The sequence below is a fragment of the Elephantulus edwardii genome, unplaced genomic scaffold (assembly GCF_000299155.1).
Source record: "Elephantulus edwardii isolate Elephantulus edwardi_28Jun2011 unplaced genomic scaffold, EleEdw1.0 scaffold00198, whole genome shotgun sequence".
Lineage (NCBI taxonomy): Eukaryota > Metazoa > Chordata > Mammalia > Macroscelidea > Macroscelididae > Elephantulus > Elephantulus edwardii.
The window spans coordinates 3,999,589-4,010,081 of NW_006399948.1; positions in this window are offsets into that span (position 1 = coordinate 3,999,589).

A 10,493-nucleotide genomic window follows, 5' to 3' on the forward strand; every position below is an offset into this window, starting at 1 on the left:
ATATATATATATATATATACACACATATACATATATACATATATATATACACACATATACGTATATGTATATGTATATAAAAATATATAATGGAATGTGCAGAGACCTAGAATTGAAGAACAAAAAGAGAAGAACTCACACAGTATTTTTCAAGCTGAAGAAAGTGAAAACCAAATTCAAACCTCAAGCTGCAATACACAGGGATATTATGGGCAAAATCTTGAATGATGCAGGAAACACCGAAAGATGGAGAGAATACAAAAGAGTCACTGTACCAAAAACAATTTCCTGAAACTGAAATATCCAGAGAATACCATATGATAAAGAGTCAATGATAATGAAGGAATAAGTTCAAGTTGCAATGAAAGCATTGGAATAAGGACATAGGAGTAGGTAGGATACCAACTGATATATTTCAAATAACAGATGAAATCCTGGACTTGCACACCAATTTTTGCTAGGAAATTTGAAGGTGAGCTGCCTGGCCAATTGACTGGGAGAGATGTATATTTGCTCCAATTCCCAAGAATGGTGATACAACAAAAAAGTAGAAAGTATCAAATAATATAATTGATAGCATTGGCAATAAAAGAGATGCAAATAAAAACCTCAATGAGATAAATCCTCACCCCAGAAGCAGTGGCAAAGTTTACCAGGACAACAAGCAATAAAATTTTGGAGAGTATATGAAGAGATGGAAACTCTGGTGTGATTGTAAAATGGTGCAACCACTGCAGAAGTCAGTTTTGCGTTTCCTCAAAAGTTTGAACATAGAAACTCCATATGACCCAGTTATTCCACTACTAGGAATATATTCCATAGAAATTAGAACCAGAGAAATGAAGAGTTGTATACCAATGTTCGTAAAAGTTTTATTCACCATCACAAGAATATAAAAACAGCCCAAAAGTCCAACCACAACTGAATGGATTGAAAAATTGTGATACATTCATACAATGGAATACTGTGCAACACTCAGGAGTAACAATTATAAAAAAATATTGCATAACTTGGGAGAGACTGGAGAAGATTATGGCAAGCGAGCTAACTCAGTCTCATAAGGTCAAATACCACCTAAAATCATTATTGTAAAAATAAAAGGATAACTAGTTAAACATATATGAGAATCCAAGAGGTGAAAGGGATAAAAGCAGAGGAGTGAAGTTGATTAGGGGCAAAACCACAGTGTTACAGAGTTTGGTGGGTTAAGGAAGGGAGGGAACAAATTGGTAAGGAATCGGGTGAAAAGACAGAGTACAATGGTGATTATAAAACATAATGCATGAGAATGATTCTGTGAAACACAATATGAATGAGAAATATTGTGAAACACAATGGTTATGAACTTTGTAGGCAAACGAATTAAAATTTAGTTATGTCATAAAAATAAATACCACAAGCGAGTAAAATAATAGTGGGGTTTTTTGAACAACAGCTAGAAGAGTACATAGAAGTTTAATCTAAGTTTAGAAGAGTCTGTGTCATTTCTGATGTCAGGTGAATACTGGCTGAAAGCAAAGAACACCAGACAATGTCTATTTGTACTTTAGTGACTATAAAAAGCTATTTGACTCTGGAATAAAACAAATCATCACTAACATTAACAGAAATGAAATTCCAGAAAACTTGATCATGCTCAGGTGAAGCCTATACCTAGACAAGAGGCTGTTGTGCAAACAGCAAGGGAAGATAGCATAGTTTAAATAGGAAATGTGTGGGTCAATGGTGTATTCTGTCTCCATACCTATTTAATCTATATGCTGAGCAAAGTATTTGAGTAGCTAGACTCTATAAAGAAGAATGTGGCATCAATATTGGAAAAAAAACTTCATTGATTTTATCCTCTCGTGGTTGCGCATTTCTTGTGTTTGCTAGCTTATTTATATCTTCTAAGTTTGGTCCAGTTTTGTCTTTTATGCTCTTTATTATTTGAGACTTTACTCCTAGATCTCTGGTCCACATTGAGTTGATTATTTTTATCATGTGAAACACTGATTCTGTTTCAACTTTCTTCCGTTAGATGTCCAGTTTTGCAAGCATAATTGAGGAAGAGGTTGTTGTTTTCCCATTTTATATGTTTTGTTTGTTTGTTGAATACCAGTTAATTGTTGGTTGTTGTTGTTATGTGCCATTAAGTAGCTTGCAACTCATATCACCCCTATGCACAACAGCTCTAAATTCTGCTCTATCCTGTTCTAACCTTATTGTCTCTGACACACTTACCCTCATTACATTAGTCACTGACTCAACCCATCTCATCAAGGGTATTCCTCTCTTGAGTTGTCCCTCTACCTCTCTCCCAAACATGATGTCTCCCTCCAAGGACAAGTCACTCCTTGAAACATGCTCAAAATATTAGACAAAACTTTAGAATCCTTGCCTTCTAGGAGAAGACTGGTTTCACCGTCTCCAGAACAAGCTTGTTTTTCTCTTAGCAATCCATGGTATATCCGATACTCTTCTCCAGCACCACAGCCCAATGGCATTAAAACTCCTCCTAATATCCCTAGTCATTGTCTAGCTCCCTGACACATAGTAAATAATTGCAAAAACTTTGGCATGGATCAGGTCCACCTTAGTTTCCAAACTGATAATGTATTTCTTCAGTACTGTAGAGAGGTCCCTGACAGCAAACTTTCCCAGTGCAATTTGTCTTCTCATTGTCTGGCTGCTAGTATCAAGAGCGTTGATTGAGCAAACTTTCCCAATGCAATTTGTCTTCTGATTTTCTTGCTGCTGGTATCTAGAGTGTTAAATGTGGAGCAAAGCCAACTGAAGCTGTTACCAATCACAGCCTCTTCACCATCCATCCATGAGGCTTATTTCAGATTTCTCTCCTTTTCAAATAAAGTTGCCAATTTCTACCTCTTTAAAAAAAGATCCAAATGAAGTTGCTTTTTCTACCTTTTCGAAAAATAAGTTTGGTATCTGTATTAGAATTGTGTTAAAAATGTAGATAGGTAAAAAAAATGTAGATAAGTTTTGGTAGGATTGCTATTTTCACAATCGTGAATCTTCTATTCATGAACAGGAAACATTTTTCCCCCATTTAGCTAGATCTCATTTTGTTTCTTACAGGAGAATTTCATAGTTTCCCTTATAAAGATCTTTTGTGTCTTTAGTTATATTTATTCCTAAGTATCTCAATTTGTGGTTGGCTATTACAAATGGCTCATAGGGTTGCTATAAGTCATGCTCTACTCGAGAGCAATCATCAACAACAACAACACCAATTGCTTTCTTAATTTTCTTTTCCATGTTTTGTCAGTTTAGATGATTCCCACTGATTTTTATGTATTGATCATATATCTTGCCATTGCTTACTAGGCTAACTGGGATTTTTCTATGTACGCTATAATATAGTCTGCACATAGTGACAATTTTTACCACTTCTTTGCCAATCTGGATGTCTCTTACTTTGTTCTCTTGACATATTGACCTAGCAAATACTTCCAGGGCAATGCTGAAGAGGAGTGTTGATAGTGGGGATTCTTGTCTGGTCTTTGTTTACAAGGGGAATACCTTAATTCTTTCATCACCCTTTAAGTGTGCTATTGTCAGAATACTGAATGATCTAGAAGAAGCATCAAAAGAAGATGGATGGAGTACAAAGAGTAAAAATATCACTAATGTCACACACAAGCTAAATCCTGCTGAATTTTATCTAAAAACATTGACAGAAAGTGCCAGAAGTGCAATATAGGTTTAGAAGAGGCTGTGGCACTAGGATCATCAAATCTGATATCAGATGGATCTTGCCTGAAAGTAGAGAGTACTAGAGGAATATGTACCTGTGTTACATTGACTATGTAAAGACATTTGACTTTGTAGAATTTGTAGACCATAAAAAATTGTGGATAACATTGAAAAGAAGAATGAGAATCTCAGAACACTTAATTGTGTTCATACAAAACCTATACTTGAACCCAGAAGTAGTCGTCTGAACATAGGAAGACATACTGCACTGTTCAAAATCAGGAACAGAGTGTGTCAGAGATGCATCCTGTATCCATAGCATTTCATTCTATATGGAGAACAGACGATTCAGGAGGCTGGACTTTATGGGAAGGAATGTGAAATTAGAATTTGAGAAAGACTCATCATCAACCCGCTTTAAGAAGATTACACAGCCTTGCTTGCTGAAACTGAGGAGGGCCTAAAGTGTTTGCTGAAGAAGGTCAAGGACTGCAGCCTTCAACATGGATTGAAGCTCAACATCAATAAAACAAACATCAGGATAGAGAATAGATTGACATAATTCAGCTTGCTTGGTTCTACAATCAACAGGCTTTGCACCAACAGTCAGGAAATCAAAAGTCAAATTGCATTGGACAGATCTGCTATCAGTGACTGCTTCAAAGTGCTGAAGAACAACACTGTCAGTTTGGAGACTAAGGTGCACCTGATCCAGACTATGATCTTTGCAATTACTTGCTGTTCATTGGAAGGCTGGACAATTACTAGGGATGCTAGAAGGAGAATGGAACAGTAGGGTTTTTTTTTCTCTATTTAATGGAGGTCATAAATTTTGTTTCTTTCTTCCTTTTTTATGTGTTTGCCTATTGTTGTGAAATGCCCCCTGAGCATTGCATTAGTTGTCTCTCAGAGGTTTTGCTATGTTGTATTTTCTCTGATTTCAAGAAATTCTGTTTTATTTTTTTTTCTCTTTTACTAATAACCCAATAGTGTAATTATTGTTGTTATGTGCTGTCAAGTCAGTTACAGGTCATAGTGACCTCATATACAATATCTGAACCTTATCCTATCATAAGCCAATTTTGCCCTATCTAACACACCTACCCCATTACCACAGTCACTGTGTCAATCCATCTCATCCAGCGTCTTCCTAGCCTACATCTTCCCTGTACCCTTCCAAGTACGATGTCCTTCTCCAAGGACTGGTCCCTCATGGTAACATGTTGAAAGTATATAAGATGGCATTTCAAAATCCTTACCTCCAAGGAACAGCTTGGTTTTACCCTCTTCAGGCATAGTATTCTAGCAGGAAGTTCTATAAGAACTTCTATGTGTGTAGTTTTTGTTCTTTCTTTTTCTATCTTTATGCAATTATGATCTGAAATGATACTTTGTATTATTTCAATGGTTTTTTTTCTTTGTTAGGCTTGCTTTGTGTCCTAATATATGATCAATTCTGGAGAATATATCATGTGTACTTGAGAAGAAAAGGAATTGAGTTTTAGTTGAATATAATATCTAGAATACAGCCACAAGGTCAAGTTGACCAATTACTTAGTTTAAATCTTCTGCATCTTTGTTAAGTTTCTTTCAAGTTGACTTATCCTTTGGTGAGAGTGGTGTGTTAAAGTGTACTATCATTATTGTGGTTGTTCAAGCTATTTTTAAGTAAGCTTCATCAAGATTTTCTTCTATATAATATTAATGATTTTATCATTAATCATATCAATCATTTCCACATTTTGTATCATCACTTTTTTTGGTAAGGGCAAAATTTTGACTTCTAATAAGTTGGTCAGGTAACTGTCTTCCAAATTTTTGGCATAGACTAGTGAGCATATCCAGGGCTACATCAGTTTGTTGAAACATGCCAAATAGTATTTTATCACTTCCTAGGGCTTTTTATTTTTGGATCTTGACCAGTGCAAGAGAGGAAGACCTTCAACAAAATGGATTGATACAGTGCCTATACCAATGGGCTCAAGAAATCCATATTTGTTCCCTTTAAAAAAACAGAAAAAAAACCAGATGACCTGACAGAATATGAAAAATATAAAAAAATCATTAATATCACATGCAAAATCCCGCTGAAAATTATCACAAAAAGACTGAAAATCATCAATAGAGAATTGTCAGATGTGCATGGTGGGTTTGGAAGAGGCTGTGGCACTAGGTATATTACAGCTGATTTTAGAAGAATCTTAGCTGAAAGCAAAGAGTATCAGAGGAATATTAATCTATGTTTCATTGAGTATGCAGAGACATTTCACTGTGTGAATCACAACAAACTGTGGGTAACTCTGAGAAGAATGGGAATCCAAGAACAATTGTGTTTATACAAAACCTATTCTTGAACCAGGAGGCAGTTGTCAGAAAGAACAAGGAAACACTGCAAGGTTCAAAATCAGGAAAGGTGTAAAAAGAGGGTGCATCCTATTTCCATACTTGTTCAATCTATATTCAGAACACATCATCCTGGAGGCTGGGCTCTAAAAGGAGGCATGTGTCAAAAAAATTGGAGGAAGACTCATCAACAACCTGTGTTATGCAGATGGCACAACTTTGCTTGCCTCAAGTGAGGAGAATCAGAGGCATTTGTTGTAGAAGGTCAAGGACTGTGCTCTTAAATATGGATTGAAGCTCAAAATTAAGAAAACAAAAATTCTCACCTTTGGGCCAATTGATATATGGTGAAGAGATTAAAAAAGTTAATAGTTTCAGCTTGTTTGGCTCCAAAAGCAACGATTTTGGTGCCAGCAGCTACGAAATCAAAAGATGAATTACATTGGAAAAATCTATTGTCCAGGACCTTTACACAATACAGAAAAAAACCCAGTCTGGATGAGCCTGATCTAGGCTATGGTCTTCACAATTATTTGCTATGCATCAGAAAGCTGGAAAAAGACTAAGGATTATACAAGAAGAATTAACGCTTTTGAGTTGTGCAACTGGAGAATAATTGAATATACCATGGAATTCTGAGAGAACAAACAGGGTGAAATCAGGCTGCTCCTTGGAGCAAGGATTGTGAAGATCTGTATGAAATACTTTGGGCATGCTGCAAGGATACCCTTTCAAGAAGGGGCATCATGCTTGGAAGTATGAAGGGACAACACAAGAGAAAAAGACCATGGATGAGATAAATTTACCCAGTGACTGGGGTAATGGGTGTAGGTGATTCAGAGATAGTGAAGTTGGCACAAGCTCGAGCAGGGTTCAGAGCTGTTGTACACAGGGTCGCACTGAGTTACAAGTGTCTTGAAAGCACATAGCAATAACAACATATCAGAAATGGTGAAGATGGCAAAAAAATAGAGCAAGATTTAGTCCCATTATTCATTGGATCACGATGAGTAGTTGTCAACTTGATGATATCTAGTAGCAACAATAACAAGAGTTCAGAATTCTCTCCACGGCAGTGAGTGACTATGAGCAAAAAATTACATTTGAGTTATAAAGGATGATTTTGGAACTCAAGATCCAAGGTCTAGGAATAATCTAGTCATTGTTGTTAGGTGCTATACAATTGACTACATATTGTTGCTGTTGTTAGGTGCTGTTTAGTCGAGCACAACTCATAGCAACCCTGTGAACAAAAGTTCTAAACCCTGTTCTATCCTGTGCCATCCTCACACTTTCTGACACACAAGAGCCTATTGTAGCAGTCACTCTATCAATCCACCTGATTGAGGGTCTTCTTCTCCTTCACTGACCCTCCACCCTTCCCAACACCATGTCCTTCTCCAAGTAATAGCTCCTCTTAGCAACATACCTTAAGTATGTGAGACAAATCTGCACCATTCTTGCTTCCAACGAGCACTTCTTATAGCAACCCTATAAACAACAAAGCTAAGCCTTGCTCTATTCTGCATCATCTACATGTTCTCCAATATACTTCAGCCTATGGTTACCATGTCAATCAATCTTCTTGAGGGTCCTCCTCTCTTCCACTCACCCACTCCCTTTCATAGTCTAATATCTTTTTCTAAGGATTGTGTCTCGTGATTCCATGCTTAATTTATGTGAGATAATGTTTCACCAGCATTTCCTTTAAAAGGCACCCTAGTTGCACTTCCTCTAAGACTAATTTATTTTTTTCTTTTGGTAATCCATGAGATATTCAATAATCTTTGTCAACACCAGAATTCAAGACAGTTTTCTTCTATCTTCCTTATTCATTGTTCAGTTTTCATGTACATCAGAAGCAATCCAAAATAGCATGCCTTGGATTAGGAACATCTTTGTCTTTAAACTAATGACTTTGCTCTTTAGCATTTTGGAGAGGTCCTCGACACAAGGTTTTCCCAATCCAATATGTCTTTTAATTTTCTGACTACTGAATCCATGATTATTTTTTGTGGATCAAATTAAAATGAAATAGTTTACAATATCAATCTTTCCCCATCTATAATTATGCTGCCTGTTGTTCCAAGGGTGAGGAACTTCATTTCCTTCATGTTGAGATGTAATCCATACTGAAAGCTACAATATTTGACCATCTTCACAAAGTGTTTCAAGTCTTCACTTTCTGCTAATAAGGTTGTATTGTCTGCATAACATAGGTTGTTGATGAACCTTCCTCTAATTCTGATGACACATATTTCTTCATACAGTCATATTTCTTGAATTATTTGCTTAGCATGCAAAACAAATGTGTATAGAGAGCATATAACTCTCACACAATGGTTTCCTGATTTAATTTTTATAGGATTCCCTTTCACTTTGGGCAAGTGTTTCCTGTTCTATGGATAGGTTTCATGTGAGTGCAATCAAGCATTATAGAGTTTTTATTCTTAATGTTGTCTGTAATGTGTTATAATCCACACAGTCAAATGCCTTTTAATAATAAAATTAATGCAAATAAACAGCTTTTTAATATTTTCTTCTTTCAGTCAAGATCCATCTGACTTAAACAATGATATTTTTTGCTGAAGGACAATACTTAGCATTGTTCTTCAATTCAGAAACCTCAGTAACTTTACTTATAAACTTCTCTCATTCTACCTAACTATGTTTATTTGCATCCAAGTTTTGACAGGAGTAGTGAGTTTTCCAGGATGGGACATATATAGCAACATTACTGTATTTATCCCAGATCCTGCAAAACTATCTTAGCTTAGATTTTCTGGAAGGATTTACATCAACAAGTTGCCTTCCTCTAGCTTCTAATAGCTAAAGAAAAAGCCTTCTTGCAAAATAGTTCTCGTTTACACAGCCTTTAATAGCCATCATCTTAGATAGTTTGTGTTTTGATATTGAAAAATATTGTTAAAAATGGTAGCAGCTACACACCATGAATAGGAAAAAAAGGACAGTCTCAGGAATCAGACTGATTAAATGTGCGGCAATGTGGCTCCACCAACTTGTTCTGCGACCCCAGGAAAATGGATTAGCCTTTCCAAGTTTCACTGTATTCATCTGAAAAATTGAGACAATAATACCTAATCATTTTATTATGAGAAATTAAGTTTATTATATAAAATGTTATTCAACACAGAGTTGGGCACAGATTAGTGATCAGACACATTCCCTGTGTGTCCTCTCCCTCTCTTTCTCTTTCACAAACATAATTACACAGGTATAAAATATTTAAATGTATTTTCTTGAGGTCCATACTTTCACATCATCACTGTTTTCTATCTACTTATTGATTGGACAGTTTGAGTGAAAACCCACCCTGCTCTATTTGGGGGAAATGATAAAAATCATAACCAGCTAACTTACTGAGAAACATGGTAAAGCAGTTTACAGAGATAACACCAACTAGATTTGAAATCTTAAAGTTCACAGATTTTTGGTCTGTAAACTCTTCCCCTTCTGTCTTGCTGTTTGATTTTCAATTCTATCACAGATTGGCCTCATCTATTGCCTCTCTGCTAAGCATTCTCTTTCTCTCTCACTGTCTCTCTCTCTCTCTCTTCTCCCCCTCTTTTTTTTCCCCCTTAGTAAGGCTCCAGGAGTTGACAGCATACCAGTTGACATATTTTAACAAACAGACACTTCCCTGCATGTGTTCACTAAGTTGTGCCAAGGAATCTGGAGGTGAGCCAGCTAGTAAACTGACTGGAAGAAATCTATATTTGTTGCCATTCCAAAGAAAGGTGACCTGGCAGAGCACAGAAATTATCAAAGAATATCATTGATATCACATGCAAGCAAGATTCTGCTGACAATTATCCAAAAACGAATGGAGCAACATGTCAACAGAGACTGTAATATGTGCAAGCTGGGTTTAGAAGAGGTCATGGCACTAGAGATATTATAGCTAATGTTAGATGGATCTTCGCAGAAAGCAGAGAGTACCAGAGAAATGTCTATCTGTTTTTCATTGATTATGCAAAGGCATTTGACTGTGTGGATCACAACAAGCTATGGATGACTCTGAGAAAAATGGGAATCCCAGAACAAATGATTGTGCTTATGTAAAACCTATACTTGGACCAAGAGGTAGTCGTCAGAATAGAGCAAGAGACACTGTCTGGTTCAAAATCAGTATTCTGTCTCTATACTTTTCAATCTGCATGGAGAAGAGATCATCCAAGATGTTGAGCTGTGCAAGGAGGAATGTGACATCAGGATTGGAGGAAGATTCATCAACAACCTGCATTATGCAGATAACACAATGCTGTTTTCTGAAAGTGAGGAGATCCTGAAGCACTTGCTGAAGAAGGTCAAGGACTGAAGCCTTCAATACGGATTGAGATCAATTGATTCAGTGATTGGAGTAATGAGAGTAGGTGTGTCAGAGACAGTGAGGTTAGGCAGGATAGAGCTGGGTTTAGGGCTCTTGTACGTAG